This window comes from Pongo pygmaeus, chromosome 7 (assembly GCF_028885625.2).
Source record: "Pongo pygmaeus isolate AG05252 chromosome 7, NHGRI_mPonPyg2-v2.0_pri, whole genome shotgun sequence".
Lineage (NCBI taxonomy): Eukaryota > Metazoa > Chordata > Mammalia > Primates > Hominidae > Pongo > Pongo pygmaeus.
The window spans coordinates 158,126,748-158,137,170 of record NC_072380.2 but is presented as its reverse complement, the minus strand read 5'-3'; the positions used below and the strand labels follow the sequence as shown (position 1 = coordinate 158,137,170).

The window sequence follows — 10,423 nt, the reverse complement described above, 5'->3', positions numbered from 1 at the left end:
CTTTTCCTTTCCCACTTGAGTCTCTCAACTCCCTATAATCACTGAAACTTTAGGAACCCTGCTCCATGCCTTGGAGGCTCTCAATGTGCTCAAGAATCTGCAAAAGCAAACACCTGGGGCTGAAAAATAAAATAGAAAAAAAATTTATTTCTCAGCCTCCATAAGATTGTATGTCAAAACAAAAGAAAATCTTAAAAATCTCCAAAAATATTGGTGAGAAAAAAGCTTTAGCCCTCATATGAAGAAGAAAAAAAATTGTTCCATTTTCCAGATACACAGTTATAATACAAATATAAAATGGGGCAAAGACAAAAACCAAGTCTTCAATGTAAACTAGTGAATTTTGTATTATTGTTATCACATTAGTCAGGGTTCTCCAGAAAGGCAGAATCAATAGAATATATGTAGATAGCCAGATGAGAGAAGATTCATTAGGGGAATTGGTTCACGTAATTATGGAGGCTGAGAAGTTCCACAATAGCCTGTCTCCAAGGTGGAGAACCAGGAAAGCTGGTAGCATGGCTCACTCCAGATACAAAGGACTCAGAATCAGGGAAGCCAATGGTGTAACTCTGATTCTGAGGCCAAAGTTCTGAGACCCTGAAGTTCTGATGTCAAGGGCAGGAGCAGAAGGATGTTTCCGTTTCAGAAGGAGATAATTCACCTTTCCTCTTCCTTGTTGTTCTATCTGGGCTCTCAACCAATTGGATGGTGCCTGTATTCATCCATTTTTATAGAGCTATGAAGAAATACCTGAGTCTGAGCAATTGATAAAGAACAAAGAGGTTTAATGGGCTGACAGTTCCACATTGCTGCAGGGGCCTCACAATCATGGCAGAAGGGGAAGCAAAGCAGTCTTTCTTCACATGGCAGCAACAAGGAGAAGTGCCGAGCCAAAGGGGAAAAGCCCCTTATAAAACCATCAGATCATGAGAACTCATTCACTATCATGAAACAGCATGGCAGTAACCACCACCATGATTCAATAACCTCCCACTGGGTCCCTCCCACGACATGTAGGGATTATAGGAACTACAATTCAAGATGAGATCTGGGTGGGGACACAGCCAAACCATATCAGTGCCCATCCACATTGGGTCATGGTTATCTCAGTGTCTTCCAGAAACACCCTCACAGATATGCCCAGAAATTGTGTTTTACCAGCTATGTGTGCCTCTTAATCCAATCAAGTAGAGGTCTAAAATTAACCATCAGAATATTTATGCCTGATTCATGGCTGAAATTTCAGGATGAAAGCTATGAAATCTCTATTTGTGTTTGTATATCTATTAATGTATGTTATGTATATGTGATATTTTCTTAACTCCGGATAGCATTGCAAAATTCATTTATAAAATCCTCTAAAAGTGGTCTATTCTAACTTGGCTTGGAAAAAAATAAGCATTTACAAATAAATATTCACCAAGCTCCTAGAAATACAGGAACTGATCAAATGTTTTTTAAGTTAACACAATTTGGATAAAACTTAGTTAAATAAGATTAATATAATATTTTTGGTGTAATAAAACAACTATGTCTTCAAAGTTATCACTATTGAATATAAAACAAGCATAAATTCCCATTCTTCTTGAGTTCTAGTCAGATAAGCTAATATTATACTTACTAGAAACATAAAATCTTAAAGCTTATAGATTTGATTCTAATTAAGTTGTCATTCTTATGAAAAGCATTTTTTTTATAGTGAAAAGATACACATATATTTAGAGTTAGCCAGCTGGACTCAGTTTAGATGATCTCAATTTTGTTGCAACATCCAAAGAATCATAATCAGGAGCCAGTCGAACATATGCCTTCTTCTCTTTATCAGGACAAATCAGGGTGGTGACCTTGGCCATATCACTGTCATAGAGCTTCTTCACAGCCTGTTTGATCTGGTGCTTGTTGGCTTTAATACCCACAATGAACACAAGTGTGTTGTTTTCTTCTATCTTCTTGATGGCCGACTCAGCAGTCAGCGGAAACTTGATGATAGCATAGTGGTCAAGCTTGTTCTCCTGGGGGTGCTCTTCCAAGGATATTTGGGCTGCCTCTGGAGTCACAGTGTCTTGGGCTGCCTGAATGTGAGTGACATGTGGATCTTCTTTTTTGCGTGTGGCTGTGGACACCTTTCAACACTGCCTTCTTGGCCTTTAGAGCCTTAGCTTTGGCTTCAGCTTTAGGAGGAGCAGAAGCTTCCTTCGCTTTCGGTGCCATCTTGTGAAAAGCGAAAAACACTATTTCAAAAATAATTTGTTAACAGTAAATCTGCCTAATAGTAGTTTCCAAAGTACTTTTGGTAATTTTTAATCTTAAAGTTAAGCTAAGTAAAAGATTTGCATTAACTATCTAGACAATTTATAAATAAGATACAATACTAAAACATTAATTACTGAACATAAATAATTCAAGTTTATATACTTTTGGCTTCCTATTTTTACAGAGAGACTAAAGATATTTTGGCCCATTAATAAACATGTTTTTTTCTGCCACACTGAGGAATTGTGTTATGAGGAAACACATCCCTCTAGATATTGGGAGATGGTATATTCATACATTTTCTAACCTAATGTATGTCAGTTTATAACTGTTTACTTCCTAGTTTTCTCTGGAAAATAAAAGATTACTAAGATTAAAATTATAATCAATACATGTAAATAAAACTACTAGAAATAATAGAATAACTAGAAACAACTCTATGCAAAGCATGCAAGAAAAGTGGGGCATGTTTTGCAAGTAAAGTAGGTTGTATTTTTTATAAGGAAAATGATACATAAGATACAAATAAAAAGAGATACCTAACCTTCCCTGTGTTATAGTTGTGTGGGTAAAATTTTATGTTTTCAGAAATTATATAAAATTCCTGGAAATTTGTCAATGTCCTCCTTATCCATGCTATGTGCCAGTATAGAGTAATGAGTCATAATTCCAATTATTATTTTAAATGTTGTGCCGGGCGCAGTGGCTCACGCCTGTAATCCCAGCACTTTGGGAGGCTGAGGCGAGTGGATCACAAGGTCAGGAGATCCAGACCATCCTGGCTAACCCAGTGAATCCCCGTCTCTATTAAAAATACAAAGAATTACCTGGGCGTGGTGGCGGCGTCTGTAGTCCCAGCTACTCGGGAGGCTGAGGCAGGAGAATGGCATAAACCCGGGAGACAGAGCTTGCAGTGAGCCGAGATCATGCCACTGCACTCCAGCCTGGGCGACAGAGCAAGACTCTGTCTCTAAATAAATAAATAAATGTTGTATGCCACAGAAAAAATTGAATATCCTTGTCAGTTGTGGTAGAATGAACTCTCTTCAGATCTTTCATCACAGCCATTTCATACTCTTTGTCATTTAGATATTACTTCCCTCTGATGCTTTCCTGAAAACTCCTGCAATCAGCTACAGGTCAGAATGTTCATCTCCAACACAGGACTCCCTCTGAGACTCACGGAAAAGACTATGACAGGTACTCTGGTTATAGGGTTCTGATGGCATTGCTTAAATAACTTTAAGACCATACACTTGACTCAGTGAAGGTCTCCAGAAGTCTGGTTGGGAAATTGATGGGTTCATGACACTGCTAACCCAAGATCCAACAAGACTGGAATTGATTACATGGCACTGAATGAACTGTTGAAAATTGATTATAATTTTATAGCTTTTTGGAGCATTTTTGGTTCTTTAATGTTCTAGTTTCTGGATTTAAGAAATCTCTTTCTCTTAATCTAACTGTAACTTACAACAATTTAGTAGATTATACTTTTGTAAACAGAAATGACGCATTTATCTTTTTTTCTCTGCCTGATTTCTCCAGAATTTTGAAATTCTTACTGAATACTCTTATTTTCATGATGATATAGTTGTTATCAAAAGTCCAATAAGAACCTTATAACAGGACATAATCCCAGGAATTTAGGGATATTTTGGGGGCTTCAAGAAGAGAGGAATTCACACAAAGCTATAAGGACTGCAGCTGAAATTTGATAGTATGTTCTTAGCTTGGCTTTTAGCCTGAATAAGGCTTTTGAAAGTCAAATCTAAGATTCTGTATGAAAACTTCCAGCAAAGAAACTTGAAAGCACCTATGTGGTCATCTCCTGTTCTTGCTGCACTTACATAAATAATCAAGCAAAATCTAACAAAACTACACTTATTTTTAAAACAAGAATAGTCTTACTTTGATTACGATAAAAAATGATGGTTATTACAGAGAGAAATTTTACGTTTCAATGGAAAACTATAACTTAGCAGGGCATGGTGGCACATGCCTATAATTGCAGCACTTTGGGAGGCCAGGAGTTCAAGGCCAGCGGTCAACATGGTGAAACCCCATCTCTACCAAAAATACAAAAATGAGATGGGCATGATGGCATGTGCCTGTAGTCCCAGCTAATCAGGAAGCTGAGGAGGGAGGATCACTTGCACCCAGGAGGTAGAGGTTGCAGTGAGCTGAGATTGCACCTTTGCACCCCAGCCTGGGCAACAGCCTGTCTCAAAAAAAATTTTTTTCAGAGGAAAACTATAGCTATTGTGGATTATCAGATTCTGGTCTTGTTTCTTGTTTTTGGGCTATTTTTACCTCTTTGTAAACTGGATCCTGCCATCTGATGAATTTTGTCCTACAATGATACTTGTGGAATAAGAAGCCAAGTATTGTCTCTCCTACTAATATATCTATTGTCAGTTAATTTGAAGGTCTTCAACCCTGGAACAAAGCCAGAAGAGGAAGGTTTTACTCCCCATAATGCATAACCAAATTGTGGTACATTCATGCAATGGAGTACTATTTAGCCATAGAAAGGAACAAGCTATCAACTCACACAAAGACATGAGTGAATCTTGCATGCACATTGCTAAGTGGAAGAAGACAGTCTAAGGAGGATACACACAGTGTGACCTCATTTAATGAGACACTGGAGAAGGCAAACTACACAGATGGGAAGCCATTGGCTCCATGGGGTGGGGGTTTGAAGCATTCCATATGATACTTTAATAGTGGGATACCTGCCACAATGCATTTGTCAAAATACACAGAATTTTATGGCCAAATGGGTAAATCAAACTCTATTCAAATTAAATAAAATTACTCAGGGTGTGGAGTATCCCAGGACAGAATACATCATGTGAAAAAGAATTTAACTATGCTACAAATTACTATGGTTTGGATGTGGTTTGTCCCCGCAAAAACTCATGTTGAAATTTGACCCCCACTGTGTCAGTGTGGGGCAGTGGGGCCTAGTGGAAGGTGTTTGCATCATGGTGATGGATCCCTCATGAATAGATTAATGTACTCCCATGGGGGTGAGTGAGTTCTGCTCTCACAGGAATGGATTAATTCCTGCAGCAGTAGGTAGTTAAAAAGAGTCTGGCTTCCTTGGCTTCCCTCTTGCTTTCACTTTTGCTATGTGATCTCTGGTGCACCCCTTGCTCCCCTTCTACTTTCCACCATGAGGTGAAAAAGACTGAGGCCCCACCAGATGCAACTGCCCAGTCTCAGACATTCCAGCCACCAGCACTGTGAGCCAAATGAACCTTTTTTACTTATAAATTACCCAGTCTCAGGTATTCTGTTACAGAAGCACAAAATAGACTAAGACACAAATGTAGGTAAAAACTCACTGAAGGTGCAGAGAAAATGGTGTTGACCTAAGTCACTTTGAAAATGAATAGAATCTGTAGGCTGAAGGAAAATGAACTATACTTCATCACTGGATTCCATTTTATAAAGTCCTTTCCAACAGAAGCAATTGTGAACAATTGTAAAACCACAGTATCTGTATCTGGAATAAAACAATGACTTACATAAGTCGCAGATGGTAGGAACCAGGTTTCTCAGTGTTGAAGTGGGAGGTTACAAATTAGCAAAGCAAGAAGTCTAGGATGATTCATGTGATAGTAGATCAGAGGTGGAGACATCAATGTAAACTTATGTTTAGTTTAATATAGACACACAGTTCTACATAGAAAACTTTATAATTAGGTGTGTGTAGGTAGGTTAGATACATACATATACTTCCTAGCATTGCTAATGAGGGACAAGATACAATGTGCTAATTCAGCAGCCAGATGTAAGTTTTCCTACCATTCTGAAAGACATCAGGCTCTTTGAAGAAATGTCTGATACTAGAACTGGGACAGTAAATATAGGAGCCAGGATAACCTTGAAGTATCAGAAAGTAAGTAAGTACTAAAAAAAATTAAAATATATCAAAGAAAAATAAGAGCCAATAAAAACAGCTACCAACGGCCAACACAGGAATGAATTGTGCAACATAATGCTGTAGTGTCGAATAATAACTAAAGCTTAAAGTAATTATCTAGGTGTCTGTATATGTATACATAGGTGAATAAGCAAATGGAGTTGCATAGAAATCTCCTTTGCAAAAGAATTCCAAATAATTGATGTAGACACTCAGCCATCAAGAAGGTGGAGCCAACTCCTCACTCCGTAAGTGTGGGCTCTGCATAGTGACTTGCTCCAAAAGAACACATGCAATATGGACAAGGAGGAAAAATAACTTCACAGTGAAGAAATCTGACAAACAGTAGCTCTGCCAAATGATCCAAGTGAACATCAAAGCGGACAGTTCACCTTGAGAACATGAAGTGACAATGGGGGACATTCTACAAAATGCCTGACCAATCCTCCTCAGTACTATTAAGGTCATCATGAGATGGAAAGCCTGACACACTGTCACAGGCAGGAAGAGCCCACATGATGACTACCTGTCATGTGGGATCCTGGATGGGATCCTGGGTCAGAGGAAGAACTAAGGGAATCCAAATGAAATATGAACTTTAGTTAATAATAGTCTATCAGTATTGGTTCATTTACTGTGACAAATTATGTAAGATATTAATAAGCCATGTGAGACACACTGATAGAAGATGTTAATAAGAGAGGAAACTAGGTTGCGGCCACGTGGGAAATCTCTGCTTTTTTTTTTTTTTTGACAATTTCTGTGTAAGTAAAAAAAAGATGTAAAATAAAACTTTATTTAAAACACTGTTTTTTTAACACTTCCTTGTTTAATTATTTATACCATGAATGACTAGTAATTGACACTGTTAACTAGTCCTGTTTTTTTAAATAAGAGCATTTATGACACAAAAAATTAAACAGTGCAGACTGATATATAAATCAAAACAAATGTTCTTTACACGTTTTCTGTTACAGTAGTAACACATATGTGTAAATTTAATTATCGTATTTGTTTCTTGTGCTGTGGTTGTGTCCTGGGTTCATGGACACAACCTAAAATGCTGTTCACCTTAGACCAGGAAAAATATTAACCTTACAGACTCTGTTTCAATTCATAGCTAAATATTTTCAAAAGAGTGACTTTGTAAAAATATGTTCCAATGGCAAACTGATTGATTGTGATGGGATCACTTATTCCAAAGACTTCTTGCCTTTATTTTGTTGCCATGCCTACCTTTTAGCCATAATACAACAGAATCAAATATTGGCCACTGGGAAAAAATATTCAAAGAAAGAAAAAATGTGAACAGAACTTATGACAATCATGATTCAATGTTTTACCACAATGCTTTCTAAAACAGAAGAGTATAAAAGGAAAGTCCATTTCGTCAGCGAGGCTTTGCAGAAAATGAGGAAACTAGAAAAACAAAAATGGCAGGACATTCTACGGGTGATTTTAAATGTTGCTATGTTTTATGGAAAAAAATACTTTACCTTTTAAAGAATCACAAAGAATTATTGGAAACCCAAAATCTGGAATGTTTGCAAATTTAGTTGAGCTTCTATGTAATTATGTCTATATAGGTAGCCATGAAGTTGATGATTTTTTAAAAATCTGTGCCTTATTTGTGTAATAAAATACACAATGAATAATTAATGCTCATAGGAACACCTTATGAAGGGAAAACAAATCTTGGGGACCCAAAATCCCTAAGCTGAAGGGAAAAAGTCAAGCTGGGAACGGCTTAGGGCAAATCTGCCTCCCATTCTATCCAAAGACACCCATCTGCTCACCGAGATAAATGCATATCTGATTGCCTTATTTGGAGACGGTAATCAGCAATGCAAAAGAATGAAACCGTTTGTCTCTTACCTAGCTATGACCTGGAAGCCCCCTGTCTGGCCTTCTTACCTTTCTGGACTGAACCAATGTACATCTTACACATATTGATTGATGTCTCATGTCTCCCTAAAGTGTATAAAACCAAGCTGTGCCCCGACCACCTTGGGCCCATGTTGTCAGGACCTCCTGAGGATGCATCACGGGTGCACATCCTCAAGATGGGCAAAATAAACTTTCTAAAAAATCTGAGAGCTGTCTCAGATTTTCAGGTTCACACGTGTAATGTAGGATGTCAATGTTTATAAAACAGACATTATTCTATCTACTATTAGAAATATGCTGCCAATTAACCTTAGACATTCTCAACAAAATAAAAAATGTTGATGAGGTACAAATAATATATCTAAGCTTAAATAGTGTTGCAAGTTTTAATATGCCTACTTTTTAATTTTTCAATACTATTTTTACTAATTTAACACTGTAAGAAAAATGAGTAATTAAAACATGAATAAAAGTGTTTACTGTGGGTGCACATGTTTCCTCCAGCCTCTGCCTATCCCCAGCTTTCATTCCAACTGTCCTGATGGTGGCTCTAAGCATTTCTCCTTTCTCTATACCAAGATCTATCCCCAGAAACAAACCTCAATCTTACTATATATTATGGCACGTTATGATGATGAGCAGCGATGAGCAGCTGAAGCCTCAAGGAAGGGATGCTTTTGTAAAAGAAGACTTGTGGAATATAATGTGTGAAAGTAAAGCCCATGGCAGAGCTCCCTCCTCAGCACATGGGGAGCAGACAGGAAGCTTTTGCCTCACCTTCCTCAATGGCCTGCAGCCACGTCTCCCCAGATCAGTCTGAAGGACAATGAAACTCTGGTCTTCACTGTGGACATGCTACCAGGTGCTCCAAAGCCATGGTGACCCACCCTCGGGTGGGTCCTGAGGAGAACAAAGCTCTAGTTCTAATCCTAACCCTAACCCTGTCCCAAGACTTTGACCCTGAACCTAAACCCTGATCCCTACCCTGGTCCCTAATTCTGACCCTTACTTTGACCCTGGCTTTGATCTTGACCCTGACCATGACCCCACCTCTAACCATACTTCCAGCCCTGACTCTGACCCAGATCCTAATCCTATCCCTAACCCTATTATTATCTTTACAATCTATGTCTAATCTTATCATCTAGTGCTAAATAGCTGTACCCAAAAGCACTTTTAAATTATTTAACTTCTTTCCCTTGAATTCTCTAAGGACATCCTAAAGGAGATGTCATTATGTATTTTGCATTCCCTCTGAGTGGTATGGCTTCAGATATGAAGTTCTAATACTTTGAAAGACATAAAAAGTGTGGAGGGTAACAGCACTGGGTTGTTAGAGATGTATGTTGGCATTCATGATAGTCATTGGTGCTGTTCTCTAAATATTTTCAGTTCATTTCTAATGAATGCATTCTGACTGTTCCATCCCACCTACTTAAATTTTCCCATGGCCACATGACTTTTTTTTTTTTTTTTTTTTTTGGCCAATGGAGGTGAGAAGAAATAACATGTGACTTTTTCAGGAGAAATCTGCAAGAAACAGAGTTCTATTCTGCATGCTTTTTTCTCTTTTCTACAGCAATGGGGACCTTATTGATGGTCCCTCCTTCCGTATGGATTCCTGTGTTAGGATGACACAGCACACAGCTACCTCTCACCTGACCAGTGATGAGATGTAAATAAATGAGGAAGAAGATTTTTGAGCCACTGAAATTTAGAGGTTGTTTGTCACCACAGTTTAACCTAACCCCCATTGACTGATGCACGGCTGAAGAATGAGTCCGAACTGGATCTGGACAAGACATGTGAAGAGCGCTCCAGGCTGAGTAAAATTCAAGTGTTTTCTCAAAGATAACAGTGGGCACGATATGTTATTGGGGTGGGTGTGGGATAAATAAGGTATATCCGGTGAGAATAATAAGAAACTCAACTTTAAAGGACGGTGCTGATTTGGACTGTGGAGAGATTCAAATGCCTTGCTTAGCATTTGAGATTGTGATGGATGAACAAACTAATTAAAAGCCCAAAATGAAAACTTGGGATAAATATCTGAGGGTGTCTAATATCCCAATTTTTCATCCTAGAATGGGCAGGGCCCTTGACCCCATTCTAGGGAGACTTCCAAAAGAAAAAGACCTGCATTTCTTCAACAACCCACACTGAGAGACTTTCCTGCACTTTTGACCTGTGGCTAACACTCTTCACCTTTCATTCTGTCATCAGTGTTTTGGGGAAGCATCTTTAACTCTCCATGATTTACAGGTTATTAAGTGGCCCTTACAATTCCCTCCAGAGGTGGAAAAGACTAATGATGATGGTGTCTGAGCTCACAGCAGCAAGCAGGCA

At 38.3% G+C, this 10,423-nt stretch overlaps 1 pseudogene; it reads right to left on the bottom strand.

Annotated features, from left to right (window-relative positions):
- Positions 1-1,727: 1,727 nt before the first annotated feature.
- On the bottom strand, positions 1,728-2,214 carry LOC129043078 (large ribosomal subunit protein uL23-like; annotated as a pseudogene).
- Positions 2,215-10,423: the final 8,209 nt, after the last annotated feature.